The sequence below is a fragment of the Giraffa tippelskirchi genome, chromosome 6, assembly GCF_054371585.1.
Source record: "Giraffa tippelskirchi isolate mGirTip1 chromosome 6, T2T-mGirTip1v1.2.pri, whole genome shotgun sequence".
Lineage (NCBI taxonomy): Eukaryota > Metazoa > Chordata > Mammalia > Artiodactyla > Giraffidae > Giraffa > Giraffa tippelskirchi.
This window is the reverse complement of record NC_137280.1, coordinates 132,831,112-132,856,970: the sequence shown is the minus strand read 5'-3', so window position 1 is coordinate 132,856,970 and position 25,859 is coordinate 132,831,112. Positions and strand designations below refer to the sequence as shown.

The 25,859-nt window shown below is 39.5% G+C and overlaps 1 protein-coding gene and 1 pseudogene across 2 annotated transcripts in view; one reads left to right on the top strand and one right to left on the bottom strand.

The window, feature by feature from the left end:
• The window catches only part of SH3TC2 (SH3 domain and tetratricopeptide repeats 2), a 364,632-nt gene that overhangs the window by 302,910 nt on the left and 35,863 nt on the right, over positions 1-25,859 (top strand). The window lies entirely within an intron of this gene.
• Positions 18,204-20,121, bottom strand: LOC145511102 (SPATS2-like protein pseudogene; annotated as a pseudogene). Its single transcript, XR_014057506.1, has one exon. The product of XR_014057506.1 is annotated as an SPATS2-like protein pseudogene (transcript).

Sequence of the window (25,859 nt, the reverse complement as noted above, 5' to 3'; positions counted from 1 at the left end):
ATTTTGTTGACTGACTCTGTTTTGGGGAGATGGGTGTGGCCTTAGGAGTTGTCCTGTCACAAGTGCTACTCCTTTCCTCTCTGGTTATTGCTGATTAATTAATTATTGGCCTTAAAGAAATAACCATTTCATCATAAATGCAAAGAAGTTTTTGTGATCTTGTTTTACTCTGCTATCTTTACATGGAAGTTGGTTGATGAAGCAGGAACCGAGTATAATTTTGGAAGGGTTAAATTATGAAATGGAACAGACTAGATGAATTTTAAAGTCCCATTTAGTTCCGCAATCTAAGACATGACTAATATAACAGCAGAGGTCACCCAACCATTAAAAATTGTCATAAAGTTCAAAAATAATTTAATGATGAGGCATTGCAATTTTTAGACCGCTAGAGGGCAGGACTTGGCCACAACATGAAGTAGTTCCATAGTACAGTAACTATTGTCGAAAGAATTCTACTAGGTCTCCTTTCAACATTTGTGAAAAGTGTGAAAACAAAAAACAGTAAGAGGCATAGAGCTAGGATTATCTGGCAGGCAGAAGCTACTCACTTGTAAGATAGAGCCCATGTTTCTTTCTCTGTGCATCTAAATCCAACCCATGTTTCTTTCTCTGTGCATCTAAATCCAACCCCTGCTAGAAGCTCACTTCTGTCAGTCTCCTCAGTCTTCCATGCTTGCAAACTATTAAACCACACTCTAATTCTCAGTCAACTGCACTGTTTTCCAGCTACTGTAGAGAGGTGAAATGACTTACATACATGTAAGACAAATGCCTACTCATTACTGTACTCAAGGAAACTCTGAACCCACTAAATCACTCAAATCCTGCCTAAGATTTCAGGTTGGGATATAAGGTCAGTCAGTTCAATCGCTCAGTCGTGTCCAACTCTTTGTCGGACAAAGATATAAGGTACTCTGGGGATATAAGTTACTCTGTCACAACAAAAAGTGCGAGTATCTTCAATAGGACTATTGAGGCATTTTATTTCTTACGTAGATTTAATTTGGTCTGTCCTAGAAAATCACGTCCCCCTCCCCCTCCCCGCCCCCTCCTTAGGTAATTTGTCTTCTTAAATACTATCATTAGGTTTTCACAAAACTAGATCTCACCCAACAGGTAGCAGTCAGGTCTGATCGAACCTTCAGGATGAGGTGTAAGCATGAGCTATATAGCTGGTGTGGTGCAGTTCATTGTGGGTTAAAGTGTTCAGTACTCCCTCCCCACCGTCACCCCCCACCTTTTAAAGCTGGATAAACACGCAGAGCATGGCACTTTATACCACGGGAATTGCTGTTTGGGCGCTAGCATGGCGGAAGCAATATATTCTTATTTGATTCTTCGAATGAAGAAATGAATAGAGCCTGGAATTAGGGGTGGGGGTGGCTCTGCTTCCTCCTTTCTCTGGGGCTGAAGGGAGTAAGTAAAAGCAGGGACTCAGGGGGCAAAAGAGAAAAATAAACAAAGCTCTCTTGGAGCAGGTGACCCAGTCCTTGAACTTAGTTCTGTGTACCGGGCAAAGAAATCAACTTCAGACCTGTAGATCCTAGCAGTTGTGCTGTCTGATATCCAGTTTAAAATTTTCCTTTTCCTTGTATTATTCTCAAGATTTCAATAGTCTGTTATCAGATATCAGAGCTGGCATGTGCTGAAATACAGGGAATTAGGACAGGGCTTGAACCCTCCTGGTATGGGGCTATAACAGGACAGGACCAAGATAAGGACCACGTCCTTGAGGCTGTGCCCTTTAACAAAGTCTTATAGTGAGAGCTTGTAAAACACCTGTGAGATGGTGAGAGGTGACCAGCAGACGTGCCCAAAGTGAGAGATGGTAAATGATGATCAAGGTGGATTTGTTACAGTGTGGAAATACTCCCTGAGGATTCTCAAGAACAACAAGGAGAAGCTCACACCCAATAAATATGGATATTTCATAAACAATAAATAAAATATAGGGCTGAGACAAAATTAGTTGGATATTAAGCATGGGGGCGGGGCTGCCTTGAACGCTAGAGAAACTTGAGAAATTACAGGTACGTATTGTTAGAGCTTTCTTATTTGAAATCCCGCAACTTTATATGTCCTAAAATAAACTCAAATAAAAAAGGCTGGGATCACTTTTATAAAGAAGTTCAAAGAAGAAAATGTATATTATCTTAGGATCAGTCTTCGGCTGGAGAGTACCTAAAGGAAAAACAGAGTGGAGTTCATTGCTAAGTAAACATACAGTTTAGCCCTAGACGGAAATGAAAGATGTTTACAATGCCAAGAATAAGATCATTAAAAATAGGAACATATTTGTAGAGAATGGAGCCATGTAGGTTGTGCAGTGGGGAAGTTTATTTAATTACCTTATAGTTCTGAAAGGTGATGGGAAATCTTGTGTCTTAAGTAGGAGTGAATTAAGGGTTTTAGAGAAACAAAGAGTTACAAATCAATGGCATGAAATTCGAATCACTTTAAAGATGTGGTTAGATGTAACAATGTATCCTATGTTTAACTAAAGTACTCTATATAAGGAAGTTTGGAAAGACTGATGAATAATAAGTGATATTGGGGCACTTCCCTGGTGGTCTAGTAGTTAAGACTTCCCTTTCCAATGCAAGGTGTATGAGTCTGAGCCCTGGTCAGGGAGCTGCAATCCCACATGTCATAGGTAACTCCTACATATAAGTTTTAAGTACCCCAAGGATCAAAATTTGAAACTATTGGCCAAAAAACCCAAAACGTTAAAAAAAAAAAAAAGAATCAATATTGTTACAAACTCAATAAATGCTTTTTAAAAAATGGTCCACATCAAAAAATCTTTTTTTAAAAAGAAGTGATATTGGGGATAACTGAAGAACAATTTGGGAAAAGATTATCTTAGCATGATACCTTATACCATGATATACTGGAAAATTGTTTTTAAATCACCTAGAATCTATTTCTCCTTCCTATGATAATAAATCTTAACTTCGCTTGGGGGAAAAACCTCTCTTCTTGTGTGTGCAGTGTGGGTGGGACTATAAATCAAGGTTCTTTGCCCTTTTCTGGTCAAGAGGTGGCTGTCACCCAAGTAAGAATAAGCGGAGTCTGTCTCAAGAAACTGTGAATGGAGCAAAGAGGGAAAATGTATTGAGTACCTACTATGTACTAGGCAGAGGTCCTTGCCCCCGTGGAGCTGACATTTTGGTGGATGAGGAAGGGGACAGAGGACTGTAAATGCTCCTTTCTTTTGCTGTCATATTCTTTTTATGTCTGATGAGTAGTTTCTTCTGCCAAGATTCTCAGAGCTGCCTGGTTATTCTCTTTCCAAGCCAAGCTCATCAGCTCTCACTTCAATTCTGTAAAATCTCCCCAATCTTTCCAACAGATTCTCTTTTGGCTTAAATTATTCTGAGTCAATTTATTACCTGTGAGCATAAATGCAAAATAAACTTCATATGATTTAAATAAGTGGTTTTCAAGCATCAGGTACAGAAGAATCACCTAGAGGACAGTTAAAAATACACATTTCTATGATCCTGCTAGAGAAATTTTGATTAATTAGGTTTGTCATGGATCTTAAAATAATTAAGCAAACAAACTAAATAATCTTTTGCAGATGATTCTCAAACTGCTCTTTGCGATCCATTAGATTTAAGAGTCAATTAATGTTTTTAAACATAGGAAGACAAACAGGAAATAAAATATTTATGAGAACCATACAGTAATGGCAACTTTCTTCCTATTGCTTTGAAGTAATAGAGATAACTACAAAGGAAAACATATTGCTAGACTCATGGGAATAAACATTAAAATATCTGTAAATTAAAAATTAAAGTAAAGGATAAGAAGTAAAGCAGAAAATGTTTTTGTCAGATATGACAGGCAGCAGTCTAATATCTACAATAATTTCTGATGAGCTCTCAAATTTTTAACATTGATGTATTAAAGTTTTTTCTTTTACATGAAGGAAAGCACAAATAGTAAAGAATCACAAAAGACTGTTTTAAAATAATCAAGAAAATGAAACTTAAGCAACATAGGTATTATTTTACATCTGCTACATTAATTGATGATAAAAAAAATCAAAGAAATGCCAATAATGAACTGGCTAGGTGAGGCCGCAACTGTCACTCTCATGCCCTGTTGGTGGCAGTTTAATTGGGGTTGAGGAAACTCTTACAAAGCTATATTCCCAGAAATGACCAAGGTGTTCTTCCTTATTTTTGAAGTCCAAACCTAGAACATGATCTGCTTTTAGAATTTATTGCTATAGAGAAGGGCTTTCCTTGTGGCTCAGCTGGTAAAGAATCCACCTGCAATGCAGGAGACCTGGGTTCAATCCCTGGGTTGGGAAGATCTATAAAGGAACTATATAAAGGAATAAGTCCCAGCTCATCCCAACTTCCGGAGTCCCATCAGTCCTTCTAACCTAAGGCCACTTGTCCTTTAAAGACATAAGGGCCCAAAACTATTCTGTACTAGGGCTGCCAGGTTTAGCAAAACTTAGCAATAAAAATTATAGAACATGCATTTAAATACTGTGCAGGGTATACTTATACCAAAAAATTGTTCATTGTTTATCTGAAATTCAAATTTAACTGAACACTCTGCATTTTATCTGACAGACTTATTCTAGGCATGCATATCCCATTCTTTCTATCTTAAGAAGCTTGCAAAAGGACCCCCATTGAACAGTGCATGAAAACCTCCAGCTCCAGGCCTTAGTGGTACCTTAGTTCCTTAGATCCACAGAGCAAGGGCATGACACTTTTCAAACTTTAAAATCTGATTTCTCAACCAGGGACCTTTAATTCAGAAGCTAGGGTCTCTCTTAGCAGAGTCCCTTGATTCTTGACTCTCAGCCTGGATCCTATAATCTAAAATGACCCTGGGAGTAGGTGGATTCTTGACCAGCCCAGAGAAAGACTCAGTCAACTTCTTCAGACTTTGGATTCCTTGTGTGTAAGGGAGTGTGAATAATACTACCCCCTTCATTGAAAATAAGAATATATAATTTCATTTTTCTGTGTGTCTGCAGAAACTAAAAAAACAGTGGTAAACAGAGACAAATCAAAGTGATTACCTATAAAGATGAGACTAGAAATGGGGTAAATGGCAGCAAAGATTAGTGAGAGGATTACTTCTTAGTTATTGCTTTTTGTATCATTTTAGTTAGGAACCTTGTGAGTGAAATAAGCACTCACAAGGTTATTTTAAATAACCTCCCTTGCAGGACTATTCTGAGGATAAAATGTGGTCATGCAGGTACAATGCACATACAGCACACTCTGTGAAGTGAAGTCAAAGTTGCTCAGTCGTGTCCAGTTCTTTGCGACCCCATGGACTATAAGTCCATGGAATCCTCCAGGCCAGAATACTGGAGTGGGTAGCCTTTCCCTTCTCCAGGGGATCTTCCCAACCCAGGAATCGAACCCAGGTCTCCCACGTTGCAGGAAGATTCTTTACCAGCTGAGCCACCAGGGAAGCCCAAGAATACTAGAGTAAGTAGCCATTCCCTTCTCCGCAGATCTTCCTGACCCAGGAATCAAACTGGGGTCTCCTGCATTGCAAGCAGATTCTTTACCAACTGAGCTATCAGGGAAGCCCTCCTTTATAGCAATAAATTCTAAAAGCAGATCATAGTAAAATGGTGCTAGCATTTATTTCCACTGCAGTATCTTGAACCTCCTATGGGAAACCTTGTTCCTGTTCTGGTACCTGATGGCCCATACACTAAGCAATGACAAAAATAATCATCCGTATTCTCAGGAAATTGGTCGAATATTTATTTAAACCCTGAAGTTTATGGTGACTCTTGCTTCCTGACTTCTGCATTCTTTCCTTACTGCCTTCCTCCACCCACATCTAGTCCAACTTGAGGCTTCATGATTTCATTCTGGCTCACTACTGCCCACTCTTTATTCACCACTAGTTAAATGCTACCTCTTCTTGGACAGTGGGACTAGTAACATTTTATGTCTTAGATCAGGCAATTGTAAGAACAGCAGGTGTCAAGAACCATGCCAAGGAGAGAGTTGGCTCTGAGTGGATGTGGTCATGTGGGAAAGCAATGAAGTGAGGCGATTTGGGAGGCATTTGATTAATACCAGTAATTTAGAGATTCATTTGCCATTACTGGATTCCAGAAACCTTTCAGGCTGAGTTCTTCCAGTTTCTGGGCGTGTCTCCTTCAGGATTTATTTGTGATGAGAGTCAGTTTCCAGGAATGAAAACAGAAGAAAGGAAGGACAATAGAAAAAGTTGTATTCCAGATTTATGAGAGGTGACTGGGGAATGAAAGAGATAAGGACTGAGCTCTTTAGAGCAGGAGCTGAAGAAAATTCCTGATATAAGTAGCCCATTCTCAGCATTCAGATGGGGATGTACATCGTCACTGTGCTCTTGCCATTTGTGTAATGGGTGACCCACGTGTCTTTCTGTATCTGTAAAATGAAGACTACAGAAAGCCCTGCATATCTTTGGCCAGTCATGGTACCTCAAATGAGTCTACTTCATTAACTATAAATTTCTCTTAGAAAGAGCTACTCTTAAGAGTTAAATAAAATCATGAGCCAGTGATTGGAACTCTAGATTCAGAGAGCCAGGGTCATAATCCCAGCTATGCCACTTGCTCTCTGTATGACCTGGGGGCAAGGATTTCAATTAGTTATTTATTCCAATTTCTATATCTAAGAAACAGGGATAAAATGTATTGAGCACATACTGTTGTTGTAAGGACAAACGGGATGATCTGTGTAAAACACAGAGAATAATACTTTGGCCCATAATAATTGTTCAGTAAATGTTTCATGGAGTAGTTGTGGTAATGTTAGTAGTAAAAGGTAATGCATATGAAAACACATGCAAAATCTAGTACATAGTAAGCCTTAATTAGGTGGTATCTATAATCACTCTGGCTTCTCCTGCCTTCAGGACCTGCTCACAACCGCTTCTGCCCCCAAGTCCTGTTCCAGTTCTAGCCCTTCCCTATAACAGGAACTCCATCCCTACCAGCAGGTGTGGACTGAGAGTAGTTTGATGCTCTTTGGGAAGGGGAGTGATGTGAATGGGAACTTCTTACTTATCATGGCTCTGATTTTCAAGCTCTCAGGACTGTACTTGTGCCTGGTTTTCTGAGCTTATTACTATGTCTCTGCTACATCCAAAACCTGGCAGTGAATTCCAGTCTGTCCAGTAACCTGATTCATCCTTTGTTTGCCTTGTTTTATCCTACTGGGGTCCTATTTAAAACCAGCTGGGACTGTGATGCTACCACTCATGTGATGCAGAAAATTCTCTGGGCATGGACACTTGCTACAGAGCTCAACTCTCTGTATCAGTCACCATCGATATCTGAGCCTGCTGATACTGGGTGGAATTGTTGACAAGCCTGCGGCCCACCTCTAGGAGACCAACTCCTTACTTAGCCTAGGATGCTTCTCTTGATATTTTTGTCTTATGTTTCCTGTCTTCTTGGTCCCAGTTCAACACTGTTCATGATACTTTCAATTATGAGGTTCTGTTACCCCTTCTTGAACTCCAGAAGCATATAATAATTTCAAAAATAAGTCCCTGTGTTGTAGAAAAAGAGCGTATGTCCAAGATACGATGGTCTTGGGTCAGAATTTCTTTTACAGCTCAGTAATGTAGGGGTATCTGGAGACATAGACTTTGATTTTTCATTCATTTCATCTTTATTTACAAAACATTTTTGCTGAGTATCTGCTGGCACCTAGCAGAATCTCGGGGCTTCTCTCTGCCAGTTTTTTGTTTTTTTTTTTTTAAATTTTCTTGGGAAAAAATGCAACAAACTCAACTACCATAATGGAAAGTTTTAGGATGTGGCATTTACAAAACAAATGTTGAGAACCAGTACAAATTATATTCATGTTACTATTCTATTATGCTTCGGCAAGAAATGTTACTTGCTAATTTCATCTTCCAAGAGACATTTTAGAAGGTTTCATTGAATTGATCCATTAAATTAGGATCTGGACATGAAACCACTGAAAATTTTGACTTTTGAGTGAGGAATGTAACACTTAGAATACAAATTTGATTTTGTACCTTGAAATCACTCTATCTTTAGCTTGTGCGTGAGTGCGCTTTTGAATTACTTGACTTTTATTGCTAGATATAGAAAAACTAGCTATAATAAAACTGGGTTATTTGGGTCAGAGTTATTATCTCTATTTAGGTATATGTTTGAAAATTATTAGCATTAAAAAGTTAAACATGCAGGTTGGGCAGTGCATGAGTGATTCAGATTAATATTGCTCTTCTCTGCTCTAAGTGAACATGCAGTCTGGTGATGAGAGAAGCTAGGAATAAGACAGTTACACTAATTCATGCAATTCGCATTGCCTACTAACACAAGACACTTTTCAATAAGTAATGGAGATAGAGAAATGAACAAAATAAAGTATCTACCTTTACAGGATGTACATTCTTACTTAATAGGAACTTATTTTATTCTTACTTAAAAGAATTTTGAATTAAAGTATTTAGAGAAAGAGAATTTTTTTTCCACCTGTGAATTGGTGGTTGAGAAGAATTTTGACATATGATGTGGAATGGTTCAAGACTTAAGAGTCTGAACAAAGGCACTGTGATATACAAGATGTACACAGAAACTTATGGCTATAGTAAAAAATTTTACTGCAATAGTAAGTGGAAGAATGGACATATTATATGGAATACATTTAATTTTCATTTCTATAATGCTAAATCTAATATTTTAAATAAGTCACTGAGTATAGACAACTCCTACATATAAGTTTTTAAGGATCCCTGGGATCAAACTTTGGAGATGTTAGCCAAAATATTTGATTGCATTGAGGATTTTGCAGGTAGAGAAAAAAAAAGTGGAAATGTTAATAGAAAGAAGGAAACTGATTGGCTGGTCTTCCATTTGATGGGTTTAACTCACCCTGGGTTAAAATGACCTTGGGAAACACAATGGTACTGATTAAATTCCCACCTAAAACTGGCATGGCCAGAATTTTTACCTAGCCATGCTCAATAGGAGTTCCACCAGTCAGGAAAAGTAACTTGTTGTTGACATGGAGCATTGATTCTTGATTAAAGAGTAATTTCAGATAGTTGATCAGTACAGAATTAAAATGAAAGAAAGCTGAAAATTTTAAGCTCCAAGCTGGAACATTTTGATGAGTTGTCATTGTCTCTCTGGAAAAAATCCTGCCTCACTCTCTGATGAACTACAAGCCTTCCCAGTGGGCGATGGTCAGTCACACTGACCTTTCTTAATCAGAATTTGTCATTTTTCTAGACCTGTTTTCTTGGGCTATGAGAAAATTATATGTCAGGGATTATATTGTTTGAGTTACATTTTAATCTCCCGCATCATATATGAGAGACATCCTTGTCTAATCAGCAACACATTCTTAGATCTTATTGCCGCTGCAGATGGTAATCTCATCTGCTTCACATGGTTTCTTTTGGAGAGTGGTGCCTCATTAAAAAAGAAAATTTCATTGCTTATTTTCTTAGTATAAAAGTCATACACATTTGATGTAGAAATTTTGAATATAAACATAAACAAAAGGAAAAAGCTCAAATCTTCTATAACTCCATACATAAAGGAAACATATTGTAGATGACATTTGATAATTTGCTTTTGCTACAACAGTTAAAAAATCTTTCTGTGTAATTAAATATCCAGGTATGAGATTCTGTTCCTTTTGTTGAAGTATAATTAATTTACAGTGTTGTGTTTGTTTCAAGTGTACAAAAAGTGATTCAGTTACAGACACACACACATTCTTTTCCAGATTTTTTTTTTCCATTATAGATTATTACAAGATATTGAGTATAGCTCCCTGTGCTGTAAGTCCTTTTACCTACTGTTTACCTGTGTTATATACAATAGTGTGTGTATGTTAATCCTGAACTCCTAATTTCTCTCTCACGCATTCCCCACCCCAACCCTCCTCCCACCCCCACTATCCCCTTTGGTAACTGTAAATTTGCTTTCTTTCTTTTTTTTAGTCATTTTTTATCACTCTATTTTTTTTAGTTGAAGGATAATTGCTTTACAGAATTTTGTGGTTTTTCTGTCATACATCATCAAGAATCAGCCATAGGTCGACACATGTTCCTTCCCTCCCAAAACTCCCTTCCACCTTGCTCCCTGTCCCACACTTCTAGATTGTCACAGAGCCCCTGTTTAAGTTCCCTGAGTCATACAGCAAATTCCCATTGGCTATCTATTTTACATATGGTATTGTACATTTCCCTGTTACCCTCTCCAGACATCTCACCCTCTCCCTCCTCCCCTCCCCCCATGTCCCTAGGTCTGTTCTCTATGTCTGTTTCTCCATTGTTGCCCTGGAAATAAATTCATCAGTGTCATCTTTCTAGATTCTATATATATGCATCAGTATACAATATTTATATTTCTCTTTCCGACTTACTTCACTCTGCATAGTAGGCACTAGGTTCATCTACTTCATTAGAACTGACTCAAATGCTTTCCTTTTTATGGCTGAGTAGTATTCCAATGTATATATGTACCGCTGCTTCTTTATCCATTCATTTGTTGATGAACATCTAGATTGCTTACATGTTCTAGCTATTGTAAATAGTGCTACAATGAACATTGGGGCACATGTGTCGTTTTCAATTTTGGTTTCCTCAGGGTATGTGCCTAGTAGTGGGATTGCTGGGCCACATAGTGTTTTTATTCCTAGTTCCTTAAGAAATCTCCATATCATCATCCATAGTGGCTGTATCACCAGCAATGCAAGAGAGTTCCCTTTTCTCCACACCCTCTCCAGAATTTGTAGACTTTTTGATGATGGCCATCTGACTGGTGTGAGGTATAAGTTTGTTTTCTAGGTCCCTGGGTTTATTTCTGCTTTGTATATGAGTTCATTTGTATCACATTATTTTTAGATTCCACATATAAGTGATACCATACGATACTTGTTTTTCTCTGTCTTCAGTTCAGTCGCTCAGTCATGTCCAACTCTTTGCGACCCCATGGACCGCGACACGCCAGGCCTCCCTGACCATCACCAACTCCTGGAGTTTACCCAAAATTATATCCATTAAGTCGGTGGTGCCATCCAGCCATCTCATCCTCTGTCATCCCCTTCTCCTCCTGCCCCAATCTTTCCCAGCATCAGGGTCTTTTCAAATGAGTCAGCTCTCTGCATCAGGTGGTCAAAGTATTGGAGTTTCAGCTTCAACATCAGTCCTTTCAATGAGCACCCAGGACTGATCTCCTTTAGGATGGACTGGTTGGATCTCCTTGCAGTCCAAAGGACTCTCAAGAGTCTTCTCCAACACCACAGTTCAAAAGCATCAATTCTTCAGTGCTCAGCTTTCTTTATAGTCCAACTCTCATATCCATACATGACTACTAGAAAAACCATAGCTTTGACTAGACGGACCTTTGTCGACAAAGTAATGTCTCTGCTTTTTAATATGCTGTCTAGGTTGATCATAACTTTCCTCCCAAGGAGTAAGCATCTTTTAATTTCATGGCTGCACTCACCATCTGCAGTGATTTTGGAGCCCAGAAAAAGAAAGTCTGCCACTGTTTCCACTGTTTCCCCACCTGTTTGCCATGAAGTGATGGAACTGGATGCCATGATCTTAGTTTTCTGTATGTTGAGCTTTAAGCCAACTTTTTCATTCTCCTCTTTCACTTTCATCAAGAAGCTCTTCAGTTCTTCTTCACTTTCTGGCATAAGGGTGGTGTCACCTGCATATCTGAGGTTATTGATATTTCTCCCGGCAATCTTGATTCCAGTTTGTGCTTCTTCCAGCCCAGCGTTTCTCATGATGTACTCTGCATATAAGTTAAATAAGCATGGTGACAATATACAGCCTTGACGTTCTCTGTCTTACTTCACTTAAACAGCTGTATGACTTGTTTGTGTATTTTGGAACTCAATCCCTTAGCAATAGCATTGTTTGCAAATATTTTCTCCCAGTTCATAGGTTGTCTTTTTGTTTTGTTTATGGTTTCTTTTGCTATGCAAAAGCTTTTAAGCCTAATTAGGTCCCATTTCTTTTTGAGATTCTTTTTTAATAGCTATATAGTATTTTGTTGAGTGTATATTCCCTGGTTTACTTATACATGTTGTTGTATATTTAAGTTAAATACATTAGGTTAAATGTTGTGCTGCATCAAACATTCTTATAGTTTAGTTTTATTTTTGTTTAACTTTTCCTGTCAGCCATGGTTATTTTCATGAGAAGTTTTTGCATGTAGAGTTGCTTGGTCAGACTACATCTACTTCTTAAGCTTTTGCTAGATATGGTCAAACTGCTCTCTTAGAAGGTTGTATAATGTATATTCTGAACTGCATTTTTGAGGATGCTTGTTTTCCTAGATCAAATGTGTTCCTTTTGACTTTGTCTCCGAATTATGGGGTTTTCAAATTTGGAACCTATGAATTATATTGTACATGATGACTATGAGGGAAGAATAATGAATTTCCACTATGATTCCTGCTGATGTTTGTTACATTTGTTAATAAAAATGAATAATTAAGTAAGAAAGTTGTTTTTAGATATAGTAGTACCAAATTAAAAGTCTTTAGTACAATGGAAAGGATTGAAAATCGAAGTAGGTGACATGACTTGAATTCTCACTTTGTAGTCTTACACAAGCACGATTGCTATAAACTTCAGTGTTCTCATCTGTACAATGAGCCTCTAGTTGACCCTATTTGTAGGTGAAATGAAGACTGTGTGGTCTTGGTATGATTGATTCCTTTCCCACTTAGGGGGTAGATTTTGACTGATACAAGCCCAAAAGTATAGTCCTGTGTCCCTTACCTGGCAAATGGTTCTGAGATGATCAACCCAATTTATCCCAATCAGCATAGCATTTGAAGTAGATTATGTTATGTTCAAAATACATCAAGCTCATCCCATCTACTAATGATCCTACCAAAAGATCTTACTCTCATCCAACTGATGATATACTTAGGCAGTGATTTTCTTTGCCTCATAAAATGTGGGTGCAACTTTCATATGCCATTTCCAAGTGGAAGTTTTGAGGGCCAGCTTGTAGTTCAACTGTCACTCTTCCCTCTGCCACAAGAACAATAAGCCCTAGAAATTAGTTGCTCCTTCAGTCTTAGTCCCAGAATAAAGAGGACAAGAATGGAGTCTCAGCTGTTCCACAGCTGCCAATATGCAAGTTGGGTGAGAAACAAACTTTTATTGCTTTGTAAAACACAAGGTCTGATGGTTATTTGTTACCACAGCACAACTTAGCCAAGGCTGGCTCATACATTATTTTTTGGACCAGAATGAGCATTTTCCAAGAGTGAGGACCTAACTGATTTTGTCCTTTAGGAATGAACATCTGGGAGAAGGCCTCTCTCTTTCTTCAGATGCTGTAATATGTAGTTGTGTCACCAGGAACTACTGTAGCATTTTGTTACTATAGTAGATATCAGCCAGAGGAAAGAGCAGAGAGAACAACACAAAGAGAACTGCAGAGAAAGAGAACCAGAGCCCTAATCTTAAATTAATGCCTGAAGCTGACCTACCTTTGAACTCCTCAGTTAAATGAACCAGAAGCAATAAATTTTTATAGTTTAAGCTAATTTCAGTAGAATTTTCTTTTATTTGCAACCAAAAGCATAGATAGTGGCTGATTCAAATTTCTTTCACAGTATGATTCAGAAGAATACAATTTGAGAAGCTTGAAAACAGGACATTAACATGAGATGATAGTTTCTGATAAGTATATGAACTAATTGTGGTTGAGAAAGGACAAAGGTAAAACTCAGAAGATTTCCAGAAGATGAGCAACTCTTGAGATTAGGGTGCAATGTAGGTTTTCCACTGTGAGATAGTAGGCAAAAACTGAGTGGAGGATAGGATGAAGAAGAGATGGTCTGTTGTTTCACATATGCTGATTCTGTACCTTCCTATTCTTACAGTGCTGGTAGTGCTTCTTCTCTCTGCCTTAGCTAAACTGTGTGTGCTCACTCAGTCCTGTCTGACTCTTTGCAACTCCTTGGACTGTAACCTGCTAGGCTCTTCTGTCCAGGGAATTTTCCACATAAGAATCCTGGAGCAGGTTGCCATTTCCTCCTCCAGGGGACCTTCCTGACCCAGGGATTGAACCAATGTCTCTTGCATCTTCTGTATTGGCAGGCAGATTCTTTACTACTGTGCCACCTGGGAAGCCCTTTAGCTAACCTATAGGACTGCAAACACTGCCTGCTTAACTGGACATTCATTTCCAGCCTACCCTGATTTGTCACGGTCCATACTTTTAGCAGAGAGCCCTCTTCCTGTATTCATCACTAAACTGGTAGGGGGCTTAATTAATTAGCATTTGTAAGATGTTTCAGCTCTTTAGCAGATTATGGGTAATTAGGAAAGCAGAGCCAAGAGTTTTTATTACCTTCCTCTCTGCTGGTCTCTTCCTGCCTCTTTTGGAGAGACTGGCATTGATGTTGACTTGAATGAATTTGAACTTGTTATGCGATGTCATTCCATTTTTCATTAAATAGATTCAGAAATCTCCCAGGCCCCATGTGGGAAACATTGTCCAAGGATCAGTCATTTCTCCTATAGACCAGGCAAATTCAACATTGATAAATAATGCAGGCTTAAAATCGTTATAAAGGGCAGAGTGTTTGAAAGCCACAGGCAAAACCTGCTGGATCTTGCAGCTTTCTCATATAAGAACCCCATCCACTAGCCAGCTTGGACATCACAGTTATCCCTTGGCACTCATCAAGTAATTCCCTCCCCAGAAATGCACCATGTTCTGAAAACTAGAGAATTTTACAATGTTCTTTTTTAACATCCTTATTAAATATTATTTTTGTGCTCTGTTTTTCTTTTTTTACTACATGAAAGATGAATCAGTTAGGGACTGTATTTGAGGGCTAATAACAGAAACCTGAAATAACATGGTTTAACAAGATGGAGAGGTTTATTTTCTCTCATCCATAGGCAGTCTGGAGGCTGAATTTCTATAGTTATTAATGTTCTGTGACACAATCTGTACCCTAAGCTTCTAACATTTTGTTCTATCATCATTAGCATGTGACTTCCAACTTCAAGGTGCAAGGTGGCCACTATAACTCCAGACATCAAGTCTATATTCCAGGCAGGAAGAAGGAGGGATGAGAAAAATGCAAAAGAGCCTCCTACTAATTTAGCAGCCATCCTGAAAGCCTTATCTTATATTTGGTTACCTGGCTACTGCTTTTTTAAGGTGATGCTGGAAAAAGTAGTTTTGCATCAGTGCATGCTGATGCTCCCAATAAGATCAGGTTTCATTACTAAGGGAGAAGTGACGATGGGTAATTATCAGCTTCTATCACACCACCTTATTGAAGTATGTCTTAAGTAATAATCCTTACCTCAGTAATAATTACTAATATGTGTACAGTGTGTTAGGTTGTCAAAATTAAACCCTTCAATGGTTATGACTTCTTGGGGTCCTGGGTGATTTAAAAGAACACAGAGATCATTTTATCTGGAAGAACACAGGAAATTTTGTTTGCTGCATGGTACCCAGCCACAACCTGTCTAAGAGAAGCAGAGGGAAAAACCTTCTCAAAGATTTTAATAAACTCAAACGTTATACTGACTTCCCCAGACACCTCCCAATAGTTTCACCTATAATTACTCTGGAGCAAAAGGGACAGAATATGAGGTTCTAGTGCTTCTTCTGCAGGAGCCCTGTTCAATCTCTTGCTCTTCTGCTTGGATTTATGTCATTTTCAATATCCAACAGTGTGTTTTCAAAGTGAGTTACTTAATGTATTAGGCATCAACTGGAATGTATCCCAGCTCGGGATGCAGGAGGTCATTGCTGAATTCTAGACTTGGGGCAACAACAAAATATACTCATTGTGCAACTATCTGACCACTGACCATTTTCAGAACTGTTCTGCCTTATGGATAAAGACAGATGGTTGTGAAGGGGTGGGCAGTAGGGGCAGTACAGGGAAGAGACAAGTAGAAAAAGACTGGACAATCTTCTGAGTTTGATGTTAGGAAAATACCCAGCAGATAGCAGGTTAGCAGGTGCTCACTCAGTGTTAGTTTCCTGGGCCGTTTGTGGTTTTGGGACTAGGAAGTTTAAGAACTGCCAGGGAGATGATCTCATGAACATAAGCTGGCATTTCATCTCACCTTGTGCTATGAACCAGAAATAAGGAGAGAAACTGAGGCCAAAATGCTGCGATCTTATTCAAACCAAGGGTTAGAAAGATTTCCTTCACCACCTTTGTGGGATCATTTAGTACTTGTGTGTTAGACCTTACCCAGAAGCTATTTCTGTCAGCAAAATGCAGCTTTCTTCTGTCCCACCACCCACTTCTTGCCCTGTCCTGCCTCTGCCAGCTGTTGTTTTCAGAGAGCAAAAAGCAGAACTAATACTCTCTTTGATTCATTTCTGGTGTCTACTGACGAGGTTGTGGTTCAAGTATGTGAGGATGTCATTTTTCCTATGAGGTTTCTTTGTCCTTGTCTTCTGCTGATGCTATGTTAGAGCAGCCATCAGTATGCAAAGTTCAGAAGCAGTGTCATTGTTTTGAAAGAGCATATGGAATCTGAATTTCACTTCTCCCCTGGGACATATGCTGTTAATTAAAGACAGATTCTAAAGACTGTAGTTGGCGTATGCATTGTCACACGGGAGAGAACTAAAAAATCGACTGAATGTATTTCAGTTTCCTGTCAATCATTCTATATTTGAGTGAAAGTAGTGAGTTATTTGTTATATATCACATTTAACAGAGGTGGTTGATATACTGCTTAAAATCCCCCAGTGCATTCCCAACTCGTTGGTGAAAGCCTGAACTCTCTAGCATAGTTTCTACGACCTTTTGTGATCTGGTCTCTGGCCATCTGTCTTTTCAGTCTCATGTTTTAATCACCTTTTAATATATACTTCATTATCCAGCCATATCAAGCATATAATAATAAAAGCTCACATTTCTAGGGCCATCATCTATGCTGAACACTTAACATATACACCTCATTTAGCTCAAAGTAGGAATTCCTGGAAATGGGGTTGCTGAGTAAATTAAGATCTCAGGGGTATACCCCTTAGAGATGCTTATATACACTGTTCATTGTTGACTGATGTTCTGGTATTTTCAAGTTCCCTGAAACCATCATGTGTCTTTCATCACAGTTTCTACCAGTGTCCTTTAATTCAGTTCCTGGCTGATGCTCCTGGGCTGCAGGGCCATTCTTCCTGCTCCTCCAGGTCTGCAGTGAAGGCAGATGCTGGCTCATGTGCATCCTCTGAGCTGCCTCCTGGGGCTGCTGTGACACTTGCATTTCAGCATATAGATTGACACCTGTCCTTTGTTACCCTTAGGGGTGCCCAACCCTGATACTACCCAGTCTTGGTCAGCTGTTATGGGTCAACATTGCTTGCCAGAATGTGAAATAAATGGCACTGAGGAAATTAAAAGCAGAGTAGACTCTATATCTTGATCAGTACCTTCTATGCAGGCCGTTCTTGAGCTCTCATTGATGGAAAACAAATGTGTGTGTATAGAGAGCACTGTAATGATTCATTATATGTAATTTACTACAATGATTTATATCAATATGCAGTACATTTTAATAAAAATATATCTAAGATGACTTTATAACAAAGCAGCATTTTCAATAGGGTCTAGCTGTACATGTTTCTTCATTTAGTTCTCACAAAAACCTGTGATTTTAATAACTAGATTAAGTACTATTATTATTATTTTTTCAAATGCAGCATATTTTAATTTGTTTCAAATAAAGCAATATATGTATATATACATATTTTTCAGAAAAACACCAGATGTTAAACTCTACAAAAGCGCATGTGTTTTCAGCAGATCATGTTTGTCTGATCAATAAGAATTTTGTTTTCAACATAAACTCTCTAAAGACAATCAGTGGACTGACATCACTGCTACAACATAGGTTGCTACTGAGCCTCTGATCTTCAGCCACATCTTGATTTTCCTAACAAATGAGTAAATACTGCCTGGCTAAAATGCTGCAATGTGTTGACGAGAAAAAGCGCCAACAGATCAAGCAAAGCCATGAAAGTTATGAAGCAAGATAGAGCTGATTATTAGAATTAGTAAAAATGATTAAGAGGATGACACAGCCGTACAGTATTTGTGTATTCAGATTGACTCTCTTTTGGCAGCGAATTGGGTCAGCACCTCGGGCCGGGAACCGAAACTGAGTGAAAAACGGCTCTTTTTTCCCTCTCCCCACGCTTAGGCCACCAACGTCACACCCGGGACAGAGAGCACCTCGGCATCTGTGGAAACTTCTATTCTGGTGGGGCAGAGGTTGCACTGGGAGACCCTGGCCACGCTGCCCCGGAAAGGCCTGGCGTCCGCGTTGTCTGCGCCGTGCTACCCTAGCCGGGGCTTCTCCGGGTGGGCGGGGGCCTCGAGGGTCTTCGTCCCCTAGGAGGCCTCTTGGTTTTTGGCGCCGCCTTTGTTTTTGGGATGGAAGCCGTTGTGTGGCTGTCTTCTGTGTTCGTGGCGGTTGTTGCTCTTCGCCATCAGATCGGCTTCATTACCACCGCCCTGGGGCTTGGCAGACCCGTTTAGCCTGTTGTTGTGATACTGCGGATTAAATCTTCGTCTTTGGCTAGAAGACCCATTCTGCTTATTAGCTGGCATGGCCTGGTGAGAGCTGTCAGCAGTGCTGGGAAGGTTGCTCGCCATTTGGGGGTTTGCTGCTTTACCCTCGGAGGGCTTGTTGTGACTCGATGACTTTCGGGTAAAGTTACTCTGTTTCCCAGAGGTGGCTGCGTGAGCGCTGAGCAGCGGCAGCAGGGGGCTGCAGGGAGTTGTTGAGGAATAGTTGTTCTTTGGATGTGTAATTTCTCTGCAGAGCATGATTTGGGCCTTGAGCTGTTCGGTGTCACAGGAGAACCGGGCAGCTTTCCCGAGCTCTTCATCATATTTACGCTTGCTGACAAAGTGCTTAATTTCTGCCCTGAGTTCGGCCAGCTGCATCTCTGCCATCTGACTGGCTAGATAGTAAGTCTTTTTAGTTCTTCTGCTTTCTTTTGAAGAGCAGTCAGGATTTCCATGGCTTCTTAAACTTTATCCATTTCTGCCATTAATGAAACTTCTTTGTCAATGATGCAGTTGTGTAATTCAGCAAAGGCAGCTTTGATCTTCACGGAACTATCTACTTCTTCCTTGATCATGACATGATATCTAGTTAGAGGCACAGTACAGCGTTGCAAATCCTTCACTGATTTCTCAATATTTGGGCCTCTTTTCTTTGCCAACTCATCTGGCTTTATTTGAAGATGAGCTGCAGGGGCATTGGACTTAACAGGAGATGTTTTTGTCTTAGGCTTGCTTGGGTTACAAGGCTGCTCAGCTGACCACTGTAGGCCATCTGACCTCTCTGGTGTTCCATGTATAGGTTTGGGGTTCCCATCTAAGGACAGTTTCTGTTGCAGTGGTCTGTTGCCTTCTGTGACCCCACGGAGTGCCTTTGAAGGTTCCTCGAGTATTGAGATCTTTTTCTCATGAAGGGGGAGGGCTGGTTTTTCACTGGCAGAATCAGTGGATGAGCTGTCCTTCTCACAGCCGTTGATGTGGCCACTTTGTATCTGGGGCTGTGGTGGCTGCATGGGCCCTTCCTCGGGCCTCTCTGCCTTGTCTTCAACATCTTTGTTGCCTTGATGCTGCTTGGACTTACTTCGTTTTCTCTTATTGTTCTTCTTTTTTCCTTCCATATTCCATTCTTTTAGAACTTGAATTGCACTGCCATCCACAAAGGCCTGCACTGCTTTATCTACATTAAAATCAAACTGCTGTAGCACCAGGACTATTTCATTATTGCTTTTGTTGGGAACAACTGATCGAACTATATAGATCTTTTCCTTGACATTCACATGAGTATTGAGTTCAGCCATCTTGCTTCTAGTGGAATAAGCCCTGGGAATTCACAGAGATAGTCCTGAAAGTGGCCAGGGTCTGGAGTGCTGTCTGTGCCAAGCGCCGGCGCTGTCCCGGACCAGGGGCGAGGATCGGGGGCGCGGTTGCCGGGGGGAGGCGCGGCGGCGGTGGGGGCCCCTGCGGCATGGAGGGCCGGCCGAGCAGGAGCCGCTGCCTGGGCCGCGCGCCGTCCGGAGCTCGCCCCGCGCTACCGGCGCTCGCGGCGGAGGGCGCAGCCGGCTCGGCCCCCGGGCTAGATTCCTTCACTGACACAACTCCGGGTCGTCCCGCTTCACGCAGGGACACTGCCGCCCCTCCGGCCGGCTGGCCAGCCCGCCCCCCTATTATTATTAAAGATGTGGAAACTGAAGCTTAGAACAGCCTCAGTGATGTGTTTAAGGTGGCATGCTGCTGCTGCTGCTAAGTCGCTGCAGTCGTGCCATAGAGTAGAACAACTCAACCAATATATTGATACAAGAGGGAATGCACTAACAGCTCTCAGATTGCAATCAGTCATAGATTTTGCCAGAGGAAAAAGAGAAGGCACAATAGATGTCAATATTATAATTTTAAGGCATTGGAATAGACTAACAATTAATTTCATACATGCACCGCAGTACAGATTTGTATTTCTGTTGAAAAATGAAGATTTACAGGAACACGAGGTCCTGCCTAGCATTGATCACTGGAGCCATGGAGGGCTGTTCTCTTTGAGTGCAGCACACCCTCCTCAGTTTCCACAGTCTGCAGTACTCCCCCTTGTTCTCAGGACCCAACTGAGTCCACTCATTCATATTATCTCTGGCTCCTATGGCCATTTGAGGTTAGAACACTGAATAACACACATACCCTCTCTTTGTAGATGCTCCAGAGCACTCTAGTTTGCCCTTTCCCTCCTTTACAATTGCTCAATGTCCTATCACTTTAACTCAGCCAATACAATCAAATTCCTTTCCTGACTCTTTTATCACTCCCTCTTCCAACACTTTCCACTCCTACTAACAGATGCCTCTATGAGCACTCTGGGCAATCCTCTCTCTTTGTCCTACTGTTGTTGTTATTGTTGTTTAGTTGCTAAGTTACATCCAACTCTGTTGCTACCCCATGGACTGTATCCTGCCACACTCCTCTGTCCATGAGATATCCCAGGCAAGAATACTGGAGTGAGTTGCCATTTCCTTCTCCAGCGGATCTTCCCAACCCAGGGATTGAACCTGCTTCTCCTGCATCTCCTGCATTGGCATGTGGATCCTTTACCACTGAGCCACCAGGGAAGCCTGCAGTGTACTGTAATTGTCCTTAAATATGTTGTTCACGCAGCCCACTGGCAGGCAAGAGTAACATAAAGTCTTTCCCCCTGAATCTTGAGGCCCAGCTTGCCCAGTAAGGATTTGAATGAGTGGATGAATGAATAAGTAGATGTTTGGATGAATGCATGATTTATTGACCAGAGCTACTTTCTACTCTCCTTTCCAGAGTAGGGGAGGTGAATATTAAAAGCCATTGTTAGTGACCTGCCCTTGACTTTTGACCAGAACATAGCATGTGCTTGAACTGCATGTTGGTCAGGTCAGCAATTGCTTCTAAACCAAAAATATCCAGGAGGAAAGAATACGATGCCTTTTTCTTGCCAGAGGAACTCAGAGCAGTAAATACTATTAAATCACAGATAAAGTTGTATGGTCATTTAGTTTTTAAGAATTAAAAAGAACAAGTCTCTAGGATATTAGCACTGACTATAGCTGAGTGTTGAATTTAGCCTTAATTGGCAGTGAAGACAATTCTACTTTACTTAAGAGAAACAGTTATTAAACAAGATATTATTCTAGCCAGAAAGTAAAAACAAAACAAAACAAAAAGCTTCTTTATCTGATCACATTGCTGAAATATTTTAGTTGACTCTTACTTCAACTAAGCATTCTGCCTTCTGCAAATAATGATATTGTACATACACTTTCCCAACAGCTAGATTTCTTCCTTTGTAACTGTTGCAATTGTACAATTCCCCAATCCAACGTTAATTCTGAAGTCAAATGCCAACCTTGTCCTGGTCCTTTCTAAAAAAAATCATCAAAGTAATACATTCATATGGGTAAAAAATGAAGTGGAAGGCTTGGAATAAGAAGCAGCTGTCCCTTGTCCCTCCTCCCCAGAGTCTCTCTCTAGTAGCAATCATTTGAAACTATTTTCAGTTATCTCTTATTTTAACTAACTTAATATTTTTGAAAGGCTTGCCTTTACTGCTTTTCTTTATTTATTTTAGATATTATATACTTGACTCCTTTTTATAGAAGATGGTGACTCAACTCATATCACCCCTGCTTCTACTTTGTCTCTTCATCCTCTCCATATGTACAGTAAACACTGTTGCTTTAATAACAAAATCTACATCCAGTCTTTGTTACTTTTGCATGCAATAGCTCCTCAAAGTCCCCTTGTTTCTACTCTTGCCTCCTTCGTTCTAATCTTTAGAGCAACCAGAGAGCTCCTTCTAAAATGCAAGAAAGATTTTGTCATGTCTCTGCTCATAACCTTGTGGCGGTTTCTCAACTTACCTGGAGAACAAAGCTCAAGTCCTTATAATGCCCTTCAAAGCCCTGCAGCATCTGATTCTCAATACCTTCTGATCTAGTCTCCTACTACTCTCTGCTTTGTCTACACCTTTTCAGCCATGTTGGTCTTCTATTTGCCAAGCATCTCAGACTCATTCTTACCTTAGAGTCTTCACAAGGGCTGTGGCATCAGAATGAAGCACTCCTCTCCTAAGTGTTTCTATAGCCAACACCCTTTCAACCTGCCCCTCTCCTGACCTTTCTAGCATTTTTAGGTCCCTTCATTCTGTTAAGCCTTTTAATTTCTCAATAGCACTTATTACCTTCTAACCTACTGAGTTTATTTTACTTTATGTCTCAGTTTGTTTCTATATTCCTACTCTTTTCTAGAGTGTAAGGTTTAGGACAACAAGGATCACTTTGTTTACAAGTGTATGCCATATAGCTAGAAGAGTGCCTAGCACCTAGTAACTGCTCAAAGAATTGGATAAATGAGTGAATCAATATTATGATTAAATGTGACACAAGGCAATGCCAGGTGTAGTATCATGGGGAGGTCATCACTTTTCTTATATAACTTTCTTTTTATCCAAGAATTTATAACTATCCTTTTCTTCTCTTATCCCATATGTTACCCATTCACTCCAGTTTTCATCAAAATGTTCTATAATATCAAAGTTTCACCTTTAAGGAGAATAATTAATGTTTCTCTAATAAAGTATAATTTTGTCTTTGGTGAAAGATTTTTTTATCATGTTAAGAGAGCATTATTATGCTATTTTAAAACAGTTTTTTAAAGATATAATTCATGGATCATACAATTCATTCTTTTAAAGTCTACAGTTTGATGATGTTACGGAAGAATTATGTCCCTTCAAATTTTATATTTTGAAGTCCCAACTTGCAAGACCTCAGAATGTAGCCATATTTGGAGATAAAGTCTTCAAGGAGACAATTGTTTAAAATGAGGCCACTAGGGTGGGATCCTAATTCATTACGGCCGGTGTCTTTATAAAAAAGAAGAGACACCAAAAGTGCAGATGCACAGAAGGATGACCATATGCAGACAAAGAAGCTAGAAGGTGGCCATCTGCCAGCTAAGGAGAGAGGTCTCAGAGAAGACCAATCCTGCCAGCACATTGTTTGTGAACTTCTAGCCTATAGATGGTGAGATAATACATTTCTGTTGCTTAATTCATCCAGTCTGTGATATTTTGTTATGGCAGACTTAGAAAATTGATACAGGTGTTTCTTTAGTATATTCACAAATATGTGCACCCATCACCACAGTTAATTTTAGAACAGTTTCATGACTTCAAAAAGAACACCCTTTAGCTATCATCACCTTCTGCCTTCTCTGTCTGCTCTAGACTTGGGCAACCACTAATCCACTTTGTGTCTATTCCAAATTTCGTATTACAGATATTATATAATATGTGGTCTTTTGTGACTGACTTCTTGCACCCAGCATATCTTTAAGGTTCATCCATGTTGTAACATGTAAAAGTACTTCATTTTTTTTTTTTTGTGGCCCAGCACTGTTCTTTGTATGGATATACCACTTTTTGTTTATCCATTCACCAACTGATGGATACTTTGGTTGTTTCCACCTTTTGGCTATTATGAATAACCCTCCTATAAACTTGTGTACAAACTTGTGTGTGGACATTTGTTTTTACTATCTTGGGTATATACCTAGGAACGGAATTGCAGGGTCATAAGGTACCTCTATGATGGACTGTTTGAGGAACTATCAGACTGCTTTCCAAAGTGGCTATACTATTTTACATTCCCACTGGCAGTATATGAGCGTTCCAATTTTGCCACATTCTCACCAACACCTGTCATTATCTGGCTTTTTTATTGTAACTGTTTTATTAGGGGTGAAGTAAAATCTCTTTGTGGTTTTGATTTGCCTTTCTCTGATGGCTAATACTGTCATGTATGTTTTTATGTGCTTATTGGCCATTTGTATATCTTCCTTGGAGAAATGTCTGTTCAAGTCTTTTATCTATTTTTAAATTGAGTCTTTCAACTTCTTATTGAGTTGAAAGACTTCTTTACATTTTCTAGATACAAATTCCTAATCAGATATATGTTTTGCAAATATTTTATCCCATTCTATGGATTGTCTTTTCACTTTCTTAGTAGTGTCTTTTGCAACACAAAAGCTTTTAATTTTGCAGAACTCCAGCTTGCCTATTTTTTCTTTTGTTACTTATGATTTTGGTGTTGTATTTAAGTATCCATTTCCAAATCTGAGTTCATAAGGATTTATGCCTATGTTTTTTTCTAAGAATTTTGTTGTTTCAGCTTTTAGATTTTAAGCCTTTAATACATTTTGAGTTAATTTTTGTAGGTGATGTGAGGTAGGAGTCCATCCAACTTCATTCTTTTGCAGGTGACTATCCAGTTGTTACAATGCTACTTGTTAAAAAAAAAGATAGTGTTTTTAAATTGAATGATCTTGGCATCCTTACCTAAAATCAATGGACCGCAGACATACGAGTTATTTCTGGCTTTCAGTTCTTTCCATTGATCTATATGTCTATCCTTATGCTAGTACTGGACTGTCTTGATTATCATTGTTTTCTATTAAGTTTTAAAATTGGCAAGTTTTAACTCCTCCTAGTTTGTTCTTTTTCAATAGGGCTATGAATATTCTGTGTCTATTACAATTCTATATGATCTTTTTTAAGAAAATTTACTTTATTTTTGTCTGTGGTGGGTCCTCCTTTCTGGCCTGTGGACTTTCTCTAGTTGTGGTGAGTGGCAGCTACTCTCTAGATGCAGTGCGCAGGCTTCTCACTGCAGTGGCTTCTCTTGTTGCAGAGCGTGGTTTCTAGGCACAGAGGCTTAAGGAGTTGCTGCGTGTGGGCTCCGTAGTTGTGGCTCGTGGTCTCTAGAGTGCTGGCTCAATAGTTGTGGTTCATGGGCTTAGTTGCTCCATGGCATGTGGGATCTTCTCAGACCAGCTATTGAACTGGTGTCCCTTGCATAGCAAGGTGGAAAGCCCCCCGTATGAATTTTAGCATCAGTTTATCAATTTATACAAAGAAGTCCAGTGGGATTCTGACAGGAATTGTGTTGCTTCTGTAGCTAAATTTGGAGAATATTGCTAGCTTGTAATATTAAGTCTTGTGATAATGAACATGGGATGTTTGCCATTTATTTAGACTCTTTCATATTTCTCTCAATATTGTTTTATAGTTTTCAGAGTACAAGTTTGCATGTCTTTTGTTAAACTTATTTTCAGCATTTTATTCTTTCGATGCTATGGTAATTGAATTATTTTCTTAATTTCATTTTAGATTGTTCATTGCAAATACCATTGATATTGTTCTTTTTTTTCATTCTTTTTTCTCTGTGTTCTTTGGACTATATAATATCTATATCCCTTCTGAAGGAGTCT